This window comes from Podarcis cretensis, assembly GCF_951804945.1.
Source record: "Podarcis cretensis genome assembly, chromosome: 17".
Taxonomy (NCBI): Eukaryota; Metazoa; Chordata; class Lepidosauria; order Squamata; family Lacertidae; genus Podarcis; species Podarcis cretensis.
The window spans coordinates 6,746,657-6,766,689 of NC_137187.1; the positions used below are offsets into that span (position 1 = coordinate 6,746,657).

At 46.0% G+C, this 20,033-nt stretch overlaps 1 protein-coding gene and 1 long non-coding RNA gene across 3 annotated transcripts in view; one reads left to right on the top strand and one right to left on the bottom strand.

Annotated features, from left to right (window-relative positions):
* The window catches only part of FRMPD1 (FERM and PDZ domain containing 1), an 84,044-nt gene extending 66,567 nt beyond the window's left edge, over positions 1-17,477 (bottom strand). For both annotated transcript variants that reach the window (XM_079959131.1, XM_079959130.1), the window contains exon 1: positions 17,044-17,477. The gene's annotated coding sequence lies outside the window, so the exon portion shown is untranslated. The remainder of the gene's footprint in view (positions 1-17,043) is intronic.
* The window catches only part of LOC307206659, a 306,611-nt gene that overhangs the window by 48,464 nt on the left and 238,114 nt on the right, over positions 1-20,033 (top strand). The gene's annotated exons all lie outside the window — the stretch shown is intronic.

Genomic DNA, 20,033 nt, shown 5'->3' on the forward strand with positions numbered 1-20,033 from the left:
CCCAATCACCTTCTCAATCCGGCCCATGGATGGTCTGGGAATCAGCGTGTTTTTACATGAGTAGAATGTGTGCTTTTATTTAAAATGCATCTCTGGGTTATTTGTGGGGCATAGGAATTCGTTCATTCCCCCCCCCCCAAAAAAAAATTAGTCCGGTCCCCCACAAATATAGTCCGCCCCGCCCCCCACAGTGGACCGGCCTCCTGCTGAAAAAGTTTGCTGACCCGTGATTTATTCTGTTGCTTTATTGCAGGCGTAGGGAGGGGCCAGGGAGTAGACTTGTTGAATACATCTCAGCTGCCCTCCAACTGGAGGGCACCATAAGAAGGGTGCAACAGTTGACGGCACCCTCCTTGCAAGCCCAGTGCCACTCGCAAAAGCAGTGCTGGGCTCACAGGGCCAGGGCGCATGGCTGCTCATGGTGACCCATGAGCCCAGTGTTGTTATTGAATCATAGAATCATAGAATCATAGAGTTGGAAGAGACCACAAGGGCCATCTAGTCCATCCCCCTGCCAAGCAGGAAACACCATCAGAGCACTCCTGACATATGGTTGTCAAGCCTCTGCTTAAAGACCTCCAAAGAAGGAGACTCCACCACACTCCTTGGCAGCAAATTCCACTGTCAAACAGCTCTTACTGTCAGGAAGTTCTTCCTAATCTTTAGGTGGAATCTTCTTTCTTGTAGTTTGGAACCATTGCTCCGTGTCCGCTTCTCTGGAGCAGCAGAAAACAACCTTTCTCCCTCCTCTATGTGACATCCTTTTATATATTTGAACATGGCTATCATATCACCCCTTAACCTCCTCTTCTCCAGGCTAAACATGCCCAGCTCCCTTAGCCGTTCCTCATAAGGCATCGTTTCCAGGCCTTTGACCATTTTGGTTGCCCTCCTCTGGACACGTTCCAGTTTGTCAGTGTCCTTCTTGAACTGTGGTGCCCAGAACTGGACACAGTACTCCAGGTGAGGTCTGACCAGAGCAGAATACAGTGGCACTATTACTTCCCTTAATCTAGATGCTATACTCCTATTGATGCAGCCCAGAATTGCACTGGCTTTTTTAGCTGCCGCTAAAAAAGTCTTGCAAAAGCTGGGCAGCAGCAAATAGGACTCACTCCCGTGGATTTGCATGCAGAAGGTCCCAGGTTTATTCCCTGGGATCTCCATGTAGGGCTGGGAATCTCCCCTACCCCAAATCCCGGAGAACCACTGCTAGTGGTCGCAAACAATCAGTGGCGTAGCGTGGGTTGTCAGCACCCGGGGCAAGGCAAGTAATTTGCGCCCCCTAACCCGTGGATTTTAGCAGGGGCAGAGAGCTGCGAGTGCGCCCCCCAGATGTTGCGCCCGGTGCGACCGACCCCCCTGCACCCCCCACTCTGCAAACAATATTAGCCCTGAGGGATTGCTTGGTTGGCAGAGCATGAGACTCTTAATCTCAGGCTTGTGGGTTCGAGTCCCATGTTGGGTGAAAGATTCATTTGGATTAGAAGATGACCCCTGTGGTCCCTTACAAGTCTGTGATTCTGCAAGCTATTATTATTATTATTTATTATTATTATTATTATTTAAATTTGTATACATCCCTTCATTTGCAGTTCTCAAGGTGATTCACAACATAAAAATGCCAGAGAAGAATCACAACGCACATAATAAAAAGAAGAACAAAAACAAACCAATAACCCCCTCCCACAACACATTTGAAAGGATAAAAAGGTAAAGGGACCCCTGACCATTAGGTCCAGTCGTGGCCGACTCTGGGGTTGCGCCGCTCATCTTGCTTTACTGGCCGTGGGAGCTGGCATACAGCTTCCGGTTCATGTGGCCAGCATGACTAAGCCGCTTCTGGTGAACCAGAGCAGCGCACGGAAATGCCGTTTACCTTCCTGCTGGAGCGGTACCTACTTATCTACTTGCACTTTGACGTGCTTTCGAACTGCTAGGTGGGCAGGAGCAGGGACCGAACAACAGGAGCTCACACCACTGTGGGGATTCGAACCGCCGACCTTCTGATCAGCAAGTCCTAGACTCTGTGGTTTAACCCACAGCGCCACCCGAGTCCCTATTTGAAAGGGTATTGGATGTTAATTGGCCAAAGGCCTGGTTGAAGAGGAATATTTTTGCCTGGAGCCCAAAGGGGTTTAATGAGCTAGGTGGACTAATGGATCACTTCTGTGCAAGGCAGCCTCCTACATTTCTTGTTGCTTTTTTAAAAAATAAACATAAAATAAAATACAATGTATATCCTAATCTCCTCACCACATTCAAGGTGGCCTGCAACAGTGGAAAATACATGTATCAGAATATATTAAAAACACAACAAACATCCCTGGATGTTGCAGTGCTCAATATTTTGGTCCCATATTTGGAATCTTACTGTGATAGTGACAGGATGCAATTTCATTTGTATTTTATTATTGCTATTTCATTATTGTTATTTTGTAAACTGCTTAGAGACGTTATTTCTTGACAAAAATAGGCAGTCTATAAAACAGATTAAAATAAATAAAAGGAAGCAGATAAGCATCATATATCAGGAGTTAGGAATCTGTGGTCCTCCAGATATTGATGGACTACAACTTCCATCATCCCTGACCACTGGCTATGCCGGCTGGAGGTTGATGGGAACTGGAGTCCAACAACATCTACAGATTTCCCACCCCTGCCATAAAGAATAAAGCTATTATAAAATAATGTTGCCAGGTTTTCGTTTCTGCATGTGTGCATTTAATAGTTGCTTGACATACACAAATCCAGCAGGTGAAGGTTTTCCTGGCATGGAGATTAGTGGTGAGAAAATTTATTCAAGCGTCTTCAAAAAGGCATCAAATCAAGGCCAGTACAGATATGTAAGGTGGAAATGCTCCAAAGCTAGGCAGTTTGACTCAGAAATTGGATGTTTTATTCTGCTCCGAGAGCCATGCAGGGGGCTTGGGAAGCTGGCAGGAAAATAAGCAAAGCACAATAAAATACTGCATGCAATGTATGCCACCTACAATCCTTTCGATTTTTGAAGAGCTGTTATGCTGCCAGCTGACAACCTTCATCTTTTTGAACTGCTATCCAAGACTTATTTGCTAAAACGTTGTTCCGTTCAAATCCCTGCAGAGAGTTTGCAAACATTCCCGGCTACCCACGACGCCCAACGAATGAAAACACGGCAAAAATTGCTGCAGTGGGCAGACACAGTGAAGCAGAACACAAAGGGAGCACTGTCCCAGGCAAGCCGTTCCAGTCTTGGCAAGATTACCATCAATAGCCAAGCCTGCCAGTCCTCCCTTAGCCGTCAGGTTTACTACTGGAGTTAAGGAAGGGCTTTGTCAGCCCATTGTCAGAGACATGGGGAAGTGAACCCAAACTCGACTGAGGAGAAGGTTGTTTTTTAACACAGTGTTCCTCCTTGTCCATCACTGGAACAGGAGAAGTCGCGTTTGAGCCTCAAGTAGGGCTCACTTCATTCTGGTGTTTTTTTGTGGGTTTATTCTACAACATGTCACCGGCGCAAAAAGAGAAGATGGGTGGTAGGTTTCTGACAGGAGCACCTGCACACCATTCCCCTTTATTAGAGGTTCTGTGATGGTAAAGGACCCCTGGACGGTTAAGTCCAGTCAAAGGTGACTATGGGGTTGCGGTGCTCATCTCGCTTTCAGGCCGAGGGAGCTGCTGTTTGTCCACAGACAACTTTCTGGGTCATGTGGTCAGCACGACTAAACCACTTCTGGCGCAACAGGACACCGTGACGGAAACTAGAGTGCACAGAAACGCTGTTTACTTTCCCGCCGCAGTGGTACCTATTTATCTACTTGCACTGGTGTGCTTTCAAACTGCTAGGTTGGCAGGAGCTGGGACAGAGCAACAGGAGCTCACCCCGTTGTGGGGATTCGAACTGCCGACCTTCCGATTGGCAAGCCCAAGAGGCTCAGTGGTTTAGACCATCAGCGCCACACAGATAACACCCAAGTCACCTCTATTGCTCTACTTTTAAACTGTCTTCCTCATTCAAGTCCTGCATCTCCAACTGTCTCCCCAGTATTCCTGTCTGGATGCTTCACTGCCATCTCAAACACCATATGACTTGTACAGTGGTACTTCGGGTTACATACACTTCAGGTTACATATGCCTCAGGTTACAGACTCCACTAACCCAGAAATATTACCTCGGGTTAACAACTTTGCTTCAGGATGAGAACAGAAATCGTGCTCCAGCGGCACGGCAGCAGCAGGAGGCCCCATTAGCTAAAGTGGTGCTTCAGGTTAAGAACAGTTTCAGGTGACTAAACCACTTCTGGCACAACGAGACACTGTGACGGAAGCCAGAGCGCACGGAAATGCCATTTACCTTCCCTACCCATTTAACTACTTACACTGGCATGCTTTTGAACTGCTAGGTTGGCAGGAGCTGGGACAAAGCAACAGGAGCTCACTCTGTTGTGGCAGCAAGCCCAAGAGGCTCAGTGGCTTAGACCACAGCACCACCTGCGTCATTCCCCAGTTACTGCCTTCTGGAGGGGAAATTGCCCCATGTGCAAAATTGTTAGTGAGGGCCTCAAGACAACTGTTTGTGCAGCCTCAAGACAGCTGTGTGCTTCCGTCGCAGGGCTCCACTGAAAATGGCTTCTCCATGCGAACCAGAAAGTGACCTCTCCAGACAGCAAAATCACTCCTCATCTCTGTGGCTGCAATTTCCTGGGTGAAGTGGATGCCTTTAGGCAGTTGAATAAGCATGCATACTCTGTCCATTTCCCTCCCTCCCAAACACCCCTCCATGTGGCCCCGGGTACTAGCAATCCATGGCACGCCACTGCACTCTTCTGCTGCACCTCAGTGAAAGCAGGACATAGAAGCTTCTCAACAAGGGAACATTTGTGGTATGAAAAGTTACATGATTTCAGCTGAATGCGACATGGTACGCACAAAGCAGTATGCCCACCCCGAAGCTTTTGCAGAATCAAACAGTATTGAAAGAGGACCACGTATATAACCACCCTGCTACCCCCGTGAGCATTAATTATCACAAATGCACAATTGAAAGGATGTCAAGAGGAGGCCTAGATCAGGCAGAAGGTACTGCTCTATTATAGGGATGATGGCGCTGTGGTCTAAACCACCGAGCCTCTTGGGCTTGCCAATTGGAAGGTCGACAGTTTGAATCCCTGCAACGGGGTGAGCTCCTGTTGCTCTGTCCCAGTTCCTGCCAACCTAGCAGTTCGAAAGCACGCCAGTGCAAGTAGATAAATATGAACCGCTGTGGCGGGAAGGTAAATGGCGTTTCCGTGTGCTCTGGTTTCCATCATGGTGTTGAGCCAGAAGTGGTTTAGTCATGCTGGTCACATGACCCAGAAAGCTGTCTGTGGACAAACACCGGCTCCCTCGGCCTGAAAGCGAGATGAGCGCCGCAACTCCATAGTCACCTTTGACTGGACTTAACCGTTCAGGTGTCCTTTACCTTTTTACCTTTACCTTTACGGCTCCATTGAGGAAGCAATACAATACTACAAACCAATACTATAATAGCAACGTCAGTAAAAGCATCAGTAGCATCTCAATAAAGGCTGGTCAGTAAAAAAAAATCTTATCAATCCAAATGCTTCATACTGGATTCCAATGGCAGAATCCAGTGCTAACAGATGCTAAATCGTACTGTGCCTGAATAGCAGTTTGAGGCAAGATTGCAACCACACATGAGTGAAACTGATAAGAGTTTCTGCAGCTTGTCAGTTTCGCCATATCAGGGCAGCAGGGAAGGATGTGGTGGTGGAATGAACCAGCAGGCAAATACAGAAAGGGGAGGTTGATCGCACTGTAGGACTGTCATCAACTTCATCACGATTAGAGGACATCTCAGTCTAGTTGCAGGGTTTTTCAGGGCATCACCCGGAATAGGAAAGTGGCTGCATTTTCTTTGTACTAAAAATGGAGTATTGGAAATTGGTTCTTTTTTTGTAAGCACCAATAACTTAATGTGCAGTTTGGCCCTCAGTCCATCAGGTTGCTACAAAAATTAGGTGCTACCCCCATTCTGTGCAAGATTCCTGGGGGTTCCAGGCACTCACACGGGGTCTGTGTTCCTTTGGAGACTGTCAAAGCTTTAAGAATTATGGTTTATTTGTCCCTACCAGAGAGGAATGGCAAACTAATCTTATGGACTACGCCAAAATGGCTAAACTGACCAGGAAGTTCAGAAACCCAGAAGACAAAAACTTCAAGAAAAATGGGATTTTAAAAAATAATTTATCTAGCAGACTACTGTAATGTAACAAGCACTATGGATAACATATAGATTTTGAAATAATATGCAGTTGAAAATGTTGACAATAGGACCCATGGAGGGGCTGGTGGGAAGTCTCGAGATTCAGATAAATCTCTATATACGGATATGTATTAGGCATTGTTATAAATCCACATTTGTAAAATCAAATAAAAACGATTTCAAAAATAAGATTAAAAATGGTTTATTCAACTATTTACACCTTCGGTGTGCATGAAGGAAGTCTAGATCTTGCAGCGTATTTTATGCCACACCTTTCCTTCAAAGTGTTCTCCCCCTCCATTTCATCATCACAACATCCCCGTGAGGCAGGTTAGGCAGAATGGGGCTTTGAATCCTGGCCAATCAGATCCTAGTCTAAACTCTAACTGCTGCACTGCAACAGTTCCCAATTCAAGCTCAACGGTACTGGACACTCCTAGTTTCATGGCATGTGTGGTGCAAATTATCTGGTATTCTCCTTGAAACCTGCATCACCTTGTATCCACAGCAGTTTTTATTTGCAGGCACACACAACAATTATAGCATGTCAACCCCACTTCCTAGCTACCCCTGGAAGATCCAGCAGTTGCGTCGCAGGGGAACCAAACCCACATGATTCTGCAGCTTAGAGTAGCTGCGATTGCCCTCCTTTGCAGGAGCAGCTGGCCAGAGCATACTTTTATCATAAGCTCTGCAAAAGGAATATGGGAGAATAGCTGTTGCCAGTCTGAAATGCAGGAAAAGAGAAACCAGAACAAATGAGAGGAAATTGCCTCAGGAATAATTAGAGTGCATTAAATCTCTATCAGATCTGAGACAAGGCAGGGTACGCATTCCTTTTAATAATTAGAAAGGAAGAGGAAGATGCAGATTCTGGCATCGCCACCTCTTTTCCAGCTTTGCTTTAACAGCAGACCGAAACTCAGAAATTTAACAGTTGAAGATTACTACAATGCCAGGAAAGGCCTGCTGTATCAAATGCCATTAAAAGAACAACAGGAGTTGGCATGCTCAGAATGGACAAAGTTGCCTGAATATTTTGGCATTTAAATGCAAGTAGATAAATAGGTACCGTTCTGGCGGGAAGGTAAACGGCGTTTCCGTGCACTGCTCTGCTTCGCCCAAAGCGGCTTAGTCATGCTAGCCACAGGACCCGGAAGCTGTACGCCGGCTCCCTCGGCCAATAAAGCGAGATGAGCACCGCAACCCCAGAGTCGGCCATGACTGGACCTAATGGTCAGGAGTCCCTTTACCTTTTAAGCTCAGGTGCACTTTTGTACCTAGGGGTGGCCAAATGCAAGAGAGGACAGGTTTTGAGATTTAACCAAGGCACCTTTGAAATTCTCTCTTCTACGTACAGTGGTGCCCCGCAAGACGAATGCCTTGCAAGACGAAAAACCCGCTAGATGAAAGGGTTTTCCGTTTTTCGAGGCGCTTCGCAAGGCGAATTTCCCTATGGGCTTGCTTCGCAAGACGAAAACGTCTTGCGAGTCTTGCGATTTTTTTCGCTTCCCCCCCTTTTTCTAAGCCGCTAATCCGCTAATAGCCGCTTAGCCGCTTAGCCGCTAATAGCCGCTTAGCCGCTTAGCCGCTAATAGCGCTAATCCGCTAAGCCGCTAATAGGGTTGCTTCGCAAGACGAAAAAACCGCAAGACGAAGAGACTCGCAGAACGGATTCTTTTCGTCTTGCGAGCCACCACTGTAATTCTTAAAGCCCTTGTCCTCCTTTGTGTATGGTCACCATAAACATATCAGTTTTTAAGATATGAAGTGGCTGTTACTTATTCAGCAACACTTAGGGTCCTCAACTGACCAGCCACCTTTTATTTTTCTTTATTTAATGAAATAATGGAATACAAAAAAAGAAAAAGTATGGTTAATGTTCTTTGCACACGCTTAGCAATGCACAAACTACAAAACAAATAATAATAAATTAAAGCATTAAAGATCAGAAGCCTTCTACAGGGTCAGAGAATCAATGAGAGTTCACAGATATCTTAGTGCCTAGGTATTCAGAAGTGTTTGTGGAGGACCACCTGCCTTTTATCCAAATTAAACTTAAGTAAATGTGTGCATCATCAAAACCAGAATAAAGATACCTTTTCAGTTGTTCAACCAAGCATGATTTTTTGCAAAATCATCATTCTTGGCATCTGTTTGTTAGACGGAGTAATTGTCAGTATTTCCCTTTTTGATTCCTTTTGATTTCAAAAATAGCTTTGAAAATGGAAATACATGTAAACACATAGTCCACCTATTATAACTGACCCCCCACTGGTTATTCCATAAATCTCTAGTTGATTAATCAAGCAATCAAAGACTGCACACTTAGTAATGGGGTGGGGATGGTACTGAAAGCAGGCTCACAGGTTTAGCCAAAAGCTGATTTGCCAAAAACACTGCGGCATCTACCGGAACTTTCATTTCTTCTGAAAATCCTTGCTAATATAGAGGTAAGCCACAAAGAACAATTTAGCACCCTATAACATCAGCGCCAGTAACCTTGGGTCTTTCTAGCTTAAAGCAGCCAACAGGAGCTCTGAGAAACTTGCATTACTTTGCTACAAACAACAACAAACATGGATCAATACTTTTTTTGGGGGGAACTGTATTTATTTATAGGGACGCGGGTGGCGCTGTGGGTTAAACCACAGAGCCTAGGACTTGCCAGTCAGAAGGTCGGCGGTTCGAATCCCCGTGACGGGATGAGCTCCCGTTGCTCAGTCCCTGCTCCTGCCAACCTAGCAGTTCGAAAGCACATCAAAATGCAAGTAGATAAATAGGTACCGCTCCGGTGGGAAGGTAAATGGCGTTTCCGTGTGCTGCTCTGGTTCACCAGAAGTGGCTTAGTCATGCTGGCCACATGACCTGGAAGCTGCACACCGGCTCCCTCGGCCAATAAAGTGAGGGGAGCACCGCAACCCCAGTGTTGTCCGTGACTGGACCTAACGGTCAGGGGTCCCTTTACCTTATATTTATTTATAGTTTATCTACGAAAGCACTCTATGTGGCAAGAGTACGCAGGATAGAATGGTGGGACCTGAAAAATCCAGGAGATTCAACCTCCCTTTAAATCCATATCAGCGAAAAGACAATAACTCACTCTGAAACTCACTTACAGCTGGTACCTAACACCATGGAAACTAACACTAATACGCCTAGGAACCTCATCAAAACGCTGGACCTCTACAGGCACATGTGGTGGGTATGTCCTAAAATCCAACTCTTCTGGACATCAATCATACAAGAAATATGCAAAATAACTAAGCAAGTATTAGAAGTCACCTCACAACTGGCCCTACTAAACATCTTCCAAGGTAATAATGCCCACTCACATCACAAAGAGCTCATAACCCACCTACTCTCAGCAGCTAGAAACATCATAGCCAGACACTGGAGAGACCTGTCAGGAGTAAGCATGGACCAATGGTATCAAATTGTATGGGAAACAGCCTTATTAGAAAAACTAACAATAATCTGAAACAGACACGGGAACAAATAGAAGACGCCTTCACCCCGATATGTTTACCCTTTATCACATACACAGCCAAACAAGACAACAAGAATCCACCGACAGCATACAAATCAATATGGCTAACCTGATCCAACACACACACACACCCCACGCACACACAAAAACAAATTTCATTCATTAATATAATATTAATGTCTCACAGCGCTGTTGGGACGCGGGTGGTGCTGTGGGTTAAACCACAGAGCCTAGGGCTTGCCGATCAGAAGGTCGGTGGTTCAAATCCCCGCGATGGGGTGAGCTTCTGTTGCTCGGTCCCTGCTCCTGCCAACCTAGCAGTTCAAAAGCACATCCAAGTGCAAGTAGATAAATAGGTACCACTGTGGTGGGAAGGTAAACAGCGTTTTTTTTGGCGCTGCTCTGGTTCGCCAGAAGCGGCTTAGTCATGCTGGCCACATGACCCGGAAGCTGTACGCCGGCTCCCTCGGCCAGTAAAGCGAGGTGAGCGCCCCAACCCCAGAGTCGGCCACGACTGGACCTAATGGTCAGGGGTCCCTTTACCCTTTTAGTGGAGTCTCCACAGAGCTAAGAACCTTCCCTGTATCCACTACCCAGAGCTGCTTGGACAAAGGGCAAGAGACCCACGTGATTAAAAACTGGCCTTCTTTAACACCAGTCAGATGAAATCAAATAAACAAGGAATATTCGGTGTTACATTGGAGGGGATGCCAGGAAACAGGGAATTACGTTCACATGTGGTGGGGGTGTAAATATGTACAATTTTTTTGGCAAAGGGTGTTTAAGGAGATAACAGAAACCACCGGGTTAAAGCTGACTGAAAGTCCAGAGGTAACATTATTATCAATTGACGAAGGGGTGGAAGGTTCGCAGGCTAGGAAGAACTTGCTCACAAATTTATTGACAGTTGCACAAATTATTATAGCCAGGAAGTGGAAGAGGCAAGTAGAATATAAAATGGAAGAATGGTATAAAGAGGTGTGGGATATAGCTATTAACGATAAATTAACATGTGCCATTAAGGTAAGATGGGGAATACACAGGAGAAATTATTTTGAGGAGATATGGAGGGTGTTTGTAGAATTTGTACTGTTAAAACGGAAAGGGGTCAAACCATAGCTAGAGATGTTGAAATTTTGGGAGGTTGGATAGGTACAATGGAATGGTCTTTGTGCACATGTCCTATTAAGAAGTGGCTGTCGAGCTTTCTGCTTTTCAGAGAACCCCTTCCAACTGGCTGGCCTGCCAAGGAATTCTTGCATGTTTGTTACGCAATCCGCACACAGTGCAAAGGGTTCTGGGAAATTGTTCAAGGGTGTACATTCAGTTCCAATTGGATGCTGGCCAAGGCTCTTACCCTCACTCTTCTTGTCCACAGGAACTGATAACACACACACCCTCAGGCAGAGATGGAGAATGGGCAGCTCTCCAGAGACCAAGGGATAAGAGGAGTCATATCCGCCAACCCCTAGAGGGCTCCTGGCTCCCCATCCCTTCCCTAAAGACTCCCCTAATATCCCCTGGCACCCCCCTCCCTATAGAAGCATATTGCCTTGGATGGAAGTAATGAACTGTCTTCAAAGGAAACACATCCACCACAACTGATCATTTAAAGGAGCCATAGTTTTCCGCTGATCATGGTTTTGAAGCCAAATAGGATGGAGGAAGGCGAATAGTGCAGGCAGATCCACACCATGCATTTAAAGTTCAATCAGTGTGCACTGAAAGTACACGGCTTCCTCTAAACCACTTAAAAGTTTCAATTTATAATCCAGATATATACAGTGGTACCACGGGTTAAGTACTTAATTTGTTCTGGAGGTCCGTTCTTAAGCTGAAACTGTTCTTAACCTGAAGCACCACTTTAGCTAATGGGGCCTCCTGCTGCTGCCACGCCGCCGGAGCACAATTTCTGTTCATATCCTGAAGCAAAGTCCTTAACCTGAAACACTATTTTTGGGTTAGTGGAGTCTGTAACCTGAAGCGTATGTAACCTGAAGCATATGTAACCCGAGGTACCTCTGTATACAGTTTGCTAAATAAACAAACCTTCAGTGGCCTGGTTTGCACATGATAAACCAGGGTTTATTAAGCCATTGATTGGCATTATCTGTGAGCCCTGGCCCAGCGGCTTAACTAGAGTTTGTTTGCTGTCAACAAACTATGATTTGAAGCCATGGTTTGTTGCTGGCTTGCAAACCTCGATATGTTTAAAGCATAGCTTGGCATTGTGTGTGAACATTGTGTGTGTTTAAAGCATAGCTTGGCATTGTGCGTGAACATTGTGTGTGTGTTTAAAGCATAGCTTGGGATTGTGCGTGAACATTGCGTGTGTTTAAAGCATAGCTTGGGATTGTGCGTGAACATTGCATGTGTTTAAAGCATAGCTTGGCATTGTGCATGCTGGAAGTTGCCCAGAGTGGCTGGAGAAACCCAGCCAGATGGGCAGGGTATAAACAACAACAACAACAACAACAACAACACAGTACTTTTCCTTAACTATGCTTTGTTTGCTAACATTTCAAAGTTTGACTTCCTTCCCCATCTTTCTGCAGTCCCTTAAATTTATTTTTTAATATCTTCTGCATATCCAAATTCATTTAATTTGCTCATTTAATTATCTACTTCAAATATATACACTTGTGAAACTGCAGGTTATTACAATAATCCTGCCAATGTTTTTATTTGTTTGCAATTTATCTGTAAATATTCAATAAACCATTTCCATTATTTTATAAAAAGTTTGTTATCCTGATTTATTATTCTTGCAGTAAGTATTTTTTTCTATTTCTCTTTTAACTTCTTTCTTATATATTTCTCTATTTCTCCTCCCACCTTCATGATTTTCTTATATCTAAATAAAGTCTTGGTTTGGTTTAAAAAAGGGAAAAGATATTAAGTTTCATGTTTTTCTCTAGAAACCTTAATAAATTTTATTTTAGATAAATAAAATATCAGGTGGCGGTTGAGAGAAATGGGAGGAGAGCAAATAAAATGAAGAAAAGAAAAGAAAAGCTGGCAATGCTTTTGTTGGGCTTTAAATTCACATTGCTAGTGGCACAAAAAAACTAACGCCAAACTTTCTCCCAGCGCACATATATGCACATCCAAACAATGGCCCAACAACTGCCAAGCACACACCTACCTAACAAACAGGCAGGATGTCAAATCCTGCTTTTACTAAACATCCAAACTTTAAAAAACAAAACCAAGCAGTGCCTGATCTGTGCTTCTTTGTGGAAAGGGCGATCATTAGCCTGTGAATATTTCATGCTCTTGTTCCCAGCTGACAGCCAGGCATTCGCAACCAAGTTGTACTTTCAAATTTGCACCTGGATTGCTATTTCTGCAAGCTGTTCAGTCCTGAGGTCATGGAACTTTAGATGCAAGAATGGGATGATGCTGTGCACCTTTAACCCCTGTGTAGAAGGGGTTGTGCCAGGTATAGCTCCCTCGAGCTCTGCCAGGTGTAGATTTCCTCATTTCTCCATTACAGCAGTCTGAATCTGCAAAAATTCCCTCATCCACAGGATAGTTAAAAGGAGCTAGCTAGCGTGATCTGCTGGAAAGGGGGGGGGAGAGAACCAGATAGGTCCCTTGTGCCTTTAATTAGCTGTGTAAACTTTTAGGCACAGCTATTAAAGGTACAAGGGGCGTGGGTGGCGCTGTAGGTTAGACCACAGAGCCTAGGACTTGCCGATCAGAAGGTTGGTGGTTTGAATCCCCGCGACGGGGGGAGCTCCCGTTCATCGGTCCCTGCTCCTGCCAACCTAGCAGTTCAAAAGCACGTCAAGTGCAAGTAGATAAATAGGTACCACTCCGGCAGGAAGGTAAACGGCGTTTCTGTGCGCTGCTCTGGTTCACCCGAAGCAGCTTAGTCATGCTGGCCACATGACCTGGAAGCTGTACGCCGGCTCCCTCAGCCAATAAAGCGAGATGAGCGCCGCAACCCCAGAGTCGGTCACGACTGGACCTAACGGTCAGGGGTCCCTTTACCTTATGAAAGGTACAGGAGCACTGTTTACTTTTTCACCAGGCCCACCTTAACAGGAGTCCTGAGTAGCAGGAGTTCTATAAAGGAAGGACTTTGCCTACAGAAGGTCTCAGCTTCAATCCTCGGCACCTCCAGGAGATTTTGCAGGTGGGATTTGCAAATTAAGGTTGCGAAGTTAAAGGGGATTTTGTGCTTTTCCGCAACAGCCCCCCACCCCAAATCAAACGAGTTGCCCCTTGTGGCAGGCGAAAGGGAAATGCACTTGAAGGTACGGGTTCACAGTTGCTTGATGCAGTTGTCATTTAACCTCCTTGCAGACACATCAGAATGAATGCTGAACAAGCAGCTGCTGCTGCTGCTATATGGTCTCCCCACAAACTGTGGGCACATCCAGTCTAATTTTTGGGTGGGATTCAGTCACAAAGCAGAAAATCCAGGCCGGGCAGTTATTGTTGATTGGCAGTGCTTGCAACATGAACCCGCTCCCTCAAAATATCAGACTTTTTTTGCAGAAAGGAACGTGTGGGATAACACTTGTTTTGACCGAGCATCATCTAACCTCCCTGCAAACAAATAGGAACAAACGGTCATTAAATAGCCACAATCATCTCATCTCCCTGGAAACAAGCTGGGAGGACTGCTCAATTGACAGTCATCTGGTAACAACTGAAGACTGGAAAACCATCAGCAGTTGCTCATGCTTCATCTATGAACACATTAGCAGCTTGAAATGCAACAAGGTTGCTTCCTCCGCACCCTGCTACATTTCAAGCCATTTTTTTAAGTTGCTGTACAGACCAGAGAGAGGGCAGGGGGTGTCTTCACCTGATATGCATTACCTGACTTGTTTTCCCTGCACCGAACTCCAGTTATTCACTGGCACTGTCATCTGAGCATGTGCAATGGCTGCCGGAAGTGTACACACTTCAGCCTAACTCCGGCTTCCATTTTCAAACTGGACGGAAGCTGGTTTAAGGGAAAATGCACCAGACAGAAGTATTTCTCAAAAAACTACAGAGTACCTATGGATGTTGGCTCATGCCACATGTGCTGAGCTTCAACCACTGGCAGTGGTGTCACACTGGAGCCAGAGGAGAGGGTAATATGCACATAGCCTGGCCTATATTATTGCTACTCAGTTCATTATGTGTTTAGCCCGATTTAATACTTGGTGGGAAATATTTTTTGGCCGAGAACAATCTGCTTTGGAGTGATGGCATTTCTGCAGAGACTGTCTATTGGGGCTTGAATATCTCACACTCTTTCACTGTTGCTGGTTGTTGTTTTTTTTGGAGGGGGCGGAGTTATTGGGTTGTTGTTTTTATTTTGATTATGTATTTTGTGCTTTTATATTTTGATTTTATTCTGTGAACTGCCCTGAGACCTCCGGGTCTAGGGCGGTAGGTAAAGGTAAAAGGATCCCTGAACATTAGGTCCAGTTGTGGCCGACTCTGGGGTTGCGGAGCTCATCTCGCTTTATTGGCCAAGGGACCCGGCGTACAGCTTCCGGGTCATGTGGCCAGCATGACTAAGCTGCTTCTGGCAAACCAGAGCAGCGCACGGAAACACCGTTTACCTTCCTGCCAGAGTAGTACCTATTTATCTACTTGCACTTGGATGTGCTTTTGAACTGCTAGGTTGGCAGGAGCAGGGACCGAGCAACGGGAGCTCACCCCGTCGCGGGGATTCGAACCACCAACCTTCTGATCGGCAAGTCCTAGGCTCTGTGGTCTAACCTACAGCGCCACCCGCGCCCCTTGTACCTTTAATAGCTGTGCCTAATAGTTTACACAGCTAATTAAAGGCACAAGGGACCTATCTGGTTCTCCCCCCCCCCCTTTCCAGCAGATCACGCTAGCTAGCTCCTTTTAACTATCCTGTGGATGAGGGAATTTTTGCAGATTCAGACTGCTGTAATGGAGAAATGAGGAAATCTACACCTGGCAGAGCTCGAGGGATCCGAATCGCCAACCTTCTGATTGGCATGTCCTAGGCGCTGTGGTTTAACCCACAGCGCCACTCGCGTCCCCTCTAGGGCGGTACAGTGGTACCTTGGGTTACATACGCTTCAGGTTACAGACTCCGCTAACCCAGAAATAGTGCTTCAGGTTAAGAACTTTGTTTCAGGATAAGAACAGAAATCGTGCTCTGGCAGCGCAGTGGCAGCAGGAGGCCCCATTAGCTAAAGTGGTGCTTCAGGTTAAGAACAGTTTCAGGTTAAGTACGGGCCTCCAGAACGAATTAAGTACTTAACCCGAGGTACCACTGTATATGAAGTCAATAAATAATAATAAGAGATGTCTCAAAATGTCTCCAATATGAAGGCAGCTATTTATCCTCAGAGCGCTTTCCTAGCGCGTACCCAGAAGAGACGTCGGTAAGATCATATGGATAGGATACAATACCCCATACTAGTGAACCCTGAGGATTTCCCCGCCTCCTTTTTGAGAGGGGTTTGGTATTGTGTTACAACGACAGAAACGAAGCAGGAGGCTAGCGTTTTCAAAGCAGATCGTGAAGGAGACGCGCAAAATTGCAGGTTACATTGACTTCAGCATCATTACGCAGAACGCCAAGGCGCTCCCTAAGTTCCAGGCTAGGAGCAAAGCTAGGTTAGGAACGCGGCAACTGGATCGACTTCCTAGCAGTGGCATCTACTACTTTGCGCTGATGCCACTAAGATACTCCAAGCGCAGTATCTCCATTTGGGGCTTGCTTGTTGGAAGGCAAAAGTAAAGCACAACAGAAATATTGGGGGGGGGGGGTTGCGTTATTTTTGACCAAAGCGCCTTACGATCGGGCTATCCTACTTTAAACTCAGTCTCCGGCGACATTAGGAGGCTGGAGGGAGGAAGCGATTTCAGATCGGCAGGGAGTGGCCGGATCGCAAAAGTTAAAACGCACCATTTCAATCCATCCTCGCAGAGGATGGACAGAGGAACGCGGAGGGTGCGAGAGCCGCCTGCCACTTTCCGCCAGGGGTAGGGATACTGAACGCCCCCTAGAAAGCAGCGGAGCACCCCAAGCAAGGAATGGGGTGGCACGGCAGCCCTTGGCACCCGGAGGTAAACGCGCCCTGCAGCTCGGAGCCGCGATCGTCACCTCTCCCTGCCCTCTGCCTGCCTTCCCTGGCAATCGCAGGAGGCGAAGGGCAGCCTCGGCCAAGAGAAAGAGCCCCGTCGGACGCCTCTCCATCAGGGCGACTCAATTCCAGAAGCGCAAACTTGCCTTGCGCTCCCGGCGCTCGCTTCCCTGGGATTACCGGTAAATCCCCCTCCATGCTTATTTCAAGCGCAGGATCGGGACGCTTACCTCTGCCGCCAAACCTGCCCGAGTGATGATGCTCAGAGCGCGCTTTCCCTGCTCCACGTCCCGCCGTCCAGGAGCCGGAGGTCTGGGGAACTTTTTCCGCCGGCGCGCGCAAAGGAGACGGGGAATTACGGTACCCTGAATTACGCCGCTCCGTCCGCACGAAGCAACTGCAAGCAAGCGAGAAGTGGGAGCCTCCATCCGGCCAGCAGTGGCAGGTGGGGGCTGTGCTCTGGGGCCCCGCCCCGCCCAGGAAGCCCCGCCCCTGCCGGCTGGAGCCTCTGCTTCTTGGAGAGCCTGTGATTCAAGGCATTCAAAACTCTGTGATTCAAACTCCGATCTTTCCGGGAAGCAGTTTTGCTGCGCAAGACCTTGAAATCAGCTTTAATTGTGCAAGCTGAATTTACTAAGGTGTGACTGGATCTCACCTGATAAATAGTGACTGCATCCAAACAAATGTTTTAATTACCTTGTACAAGGATAGAAATGGTCACCTGTCCCATTTAATTACAACATTGCATTTGTCAAGAGCAAAAATAATGACTAGCCCCTTGATATACAGTATGAGCTACTGCATGTAGCTTTATCTTTTTTAAAATAATGTTTTAATGTGATTTTCAAAAAGAGAAAAAGAAAGAGAAAATAAACATACATTAAAAAATATTACTCCAGACTCCCCCCCATCCCTTCCACTGGTCCATTCCATTTTCAACTGCATATAAATATATCTCCAATTTTTCATCTTCTTAAGTTATCTATACATTCTGTTACATTACAAGTGTATTTAAAATCCTGCTAATGTTTTAACCTGTTTACCATAATTTTGCATATAAATTATAAACATTTCCTGTTCTTTTTAAAAATTTCTTGTTTTCTTGATTCCTGAGCTTCCCAGTTAGTGTTGCCTTTTTGGCATAGTCCATCAACTGTATTTGCCATTCTACTCTGGTCAGGGCTGTCTCTTCCTTCCATCTCCATGTAGCTCTATCCTAAGCTTCTTTAGCAGAAACCCAGCCAGATGGGCAGGGTATAAATAAATTACTACTGCTACTACTACTTGGATACAAGGTCTGTGGAGAGCAAACCAGCAAGTTAAATATGACTGCATGCAATAAAACCTCAATGGCTGCTTCTTCTAGGGAAAAGCAGCTTCAGGAGGGAGGCAACTGGAAGCAGGGACATTTCACGCCGCCCCACAAAATCCGCCCTCGCCACAGGGTCAGGTTTTTGCCAAAAATCCGACACTGTCCAATTCACTCTAAAGTGGTGTCAAAGACTGACAAATGGCCCTCTGCAATGTTTGGTGGTGGAAACAGCATGTTTTACGGAAGGCAAAAAAAAATCAGCCCTTGGTGCCCTAACCCGCAGAATCAGGATTTTGCCAAAAATCCAACATTGTCCAATTCACTAGAAAATGGCGCCAAACACCTGCAAATGGTCCCCTACAACCTTTGATGGTATAAACGCTACGTTTCACAGTAGGGCATAAAGTGAGCTCCCGGCGCCCTGATTCATAAGGCAAGGATTTGCCCAAAACCCAGCGTCGTCCGATTCTCTTCAATATGGCACCAAACACCCAGAAAAGCCCTCTGCAACGATTGGCGGTGACAATACTATGTTTCATGGCGCCCCACAAAATCTGCCCCTGGCGCCCTAACCCGCGGGGGTCAGGATTTGCCAAAAATCTGACGTCGTCCAATTCACTCGAAATTGGTGCCAAACACTTGTAAATTCTCCCCTGCAACGTTTGGCAGTGCAAACAGCACGTTTTACGGTAGGCCAAAAAATCAGCCCTCGGAGCCCTAACCTGCAGGCGGGGTCAGAATTTCGCAAAAAATCTTACGTTGTCCAATTCACTCAGAAGTGGTGCCAAACACTTGCAAACTGGCCCCTCTTCTATCACTGAGCCACAAGCTCTTCCCCAAGGAGACAGTTCTCTTGGTGTATTATTCTCAGAGAGTGATTGGCGTGCACTCCTCAACAAGAGCACATGATTGAAGTTTAAAGGCCGTGTTGTATTTATGCGGGGACTTCCAGTTCATCTCGCTCAGCTTCCCATTCTGATATTAACAATGCCTCTTGTGTCTCTGGCACATATTTTTAATAAGCTACTCCCTGCCCTGTAAGTACTGTTGAGATCACATGATCCCTTCCTCTCTCTGATAATAGCACACCAGATCTGTGTGATGCTCGATGCTGTATTCTGTTCTGCAGGAGATGCCTGTTTCATAAGTCAGAGAAGGGAGTTTTTAAATGGTATTCAACACCAAATTATAAACATGACTCAGGATGACATTGGGGGATCAGGCTGAGCTGGCCTTGGCTTATGGGTTTGCCAGCTGATTTGGACTCGACAGAGGCTGCCTTTTTTTGAACTAAAAGCCAGGCTGAAAATCAGCTGGAAATGGCTCTCAAGGGATTACAAGATGGAACAGAACAGTGACATCAACTTCCCATTCCTTCTAGCAACCAGCTATTGCAATTTGATTTATATTAAATTACTCAGCATAAGAGTTTTCGTAGAAAAAGCTTATCTGGGTGACCTCTCTTTCTCTCTCTCTCTCTCTCTCACACACACATGGTTGGAAATTGAATTTCTAGCAACAGATATTAACAAATTTTCACAGATTGCTCCCCAAGTGGAACAAAATTAATGGAATGAAATAGATTCACAATTTGAATGTGAGCACAGTCTTATACATGTCTGCCCAGGGGTGAGTACCAATGAGTTCAATGAGACTTACTCTCAGGTAAGTATAGTATAGGATTGCCCTTTCTATCCATCGGCAGAGTACTTATCTGGGAGTAAGTCCAATGAGCAAAGTAGATTTGACTTCTGAGTAAACATGCATGAGATCTCACCGTTAACGATGGGCGGTATTTGGTGTTTTTGTTCTCGGGGAAGAAAAGATTTCTGAGGATCCCAATTCTGTCTTTAACTCCTAAAACCTGCACCTCTCGCTGAAGCCCTTAACCTCAGAAAAGATTGTCAC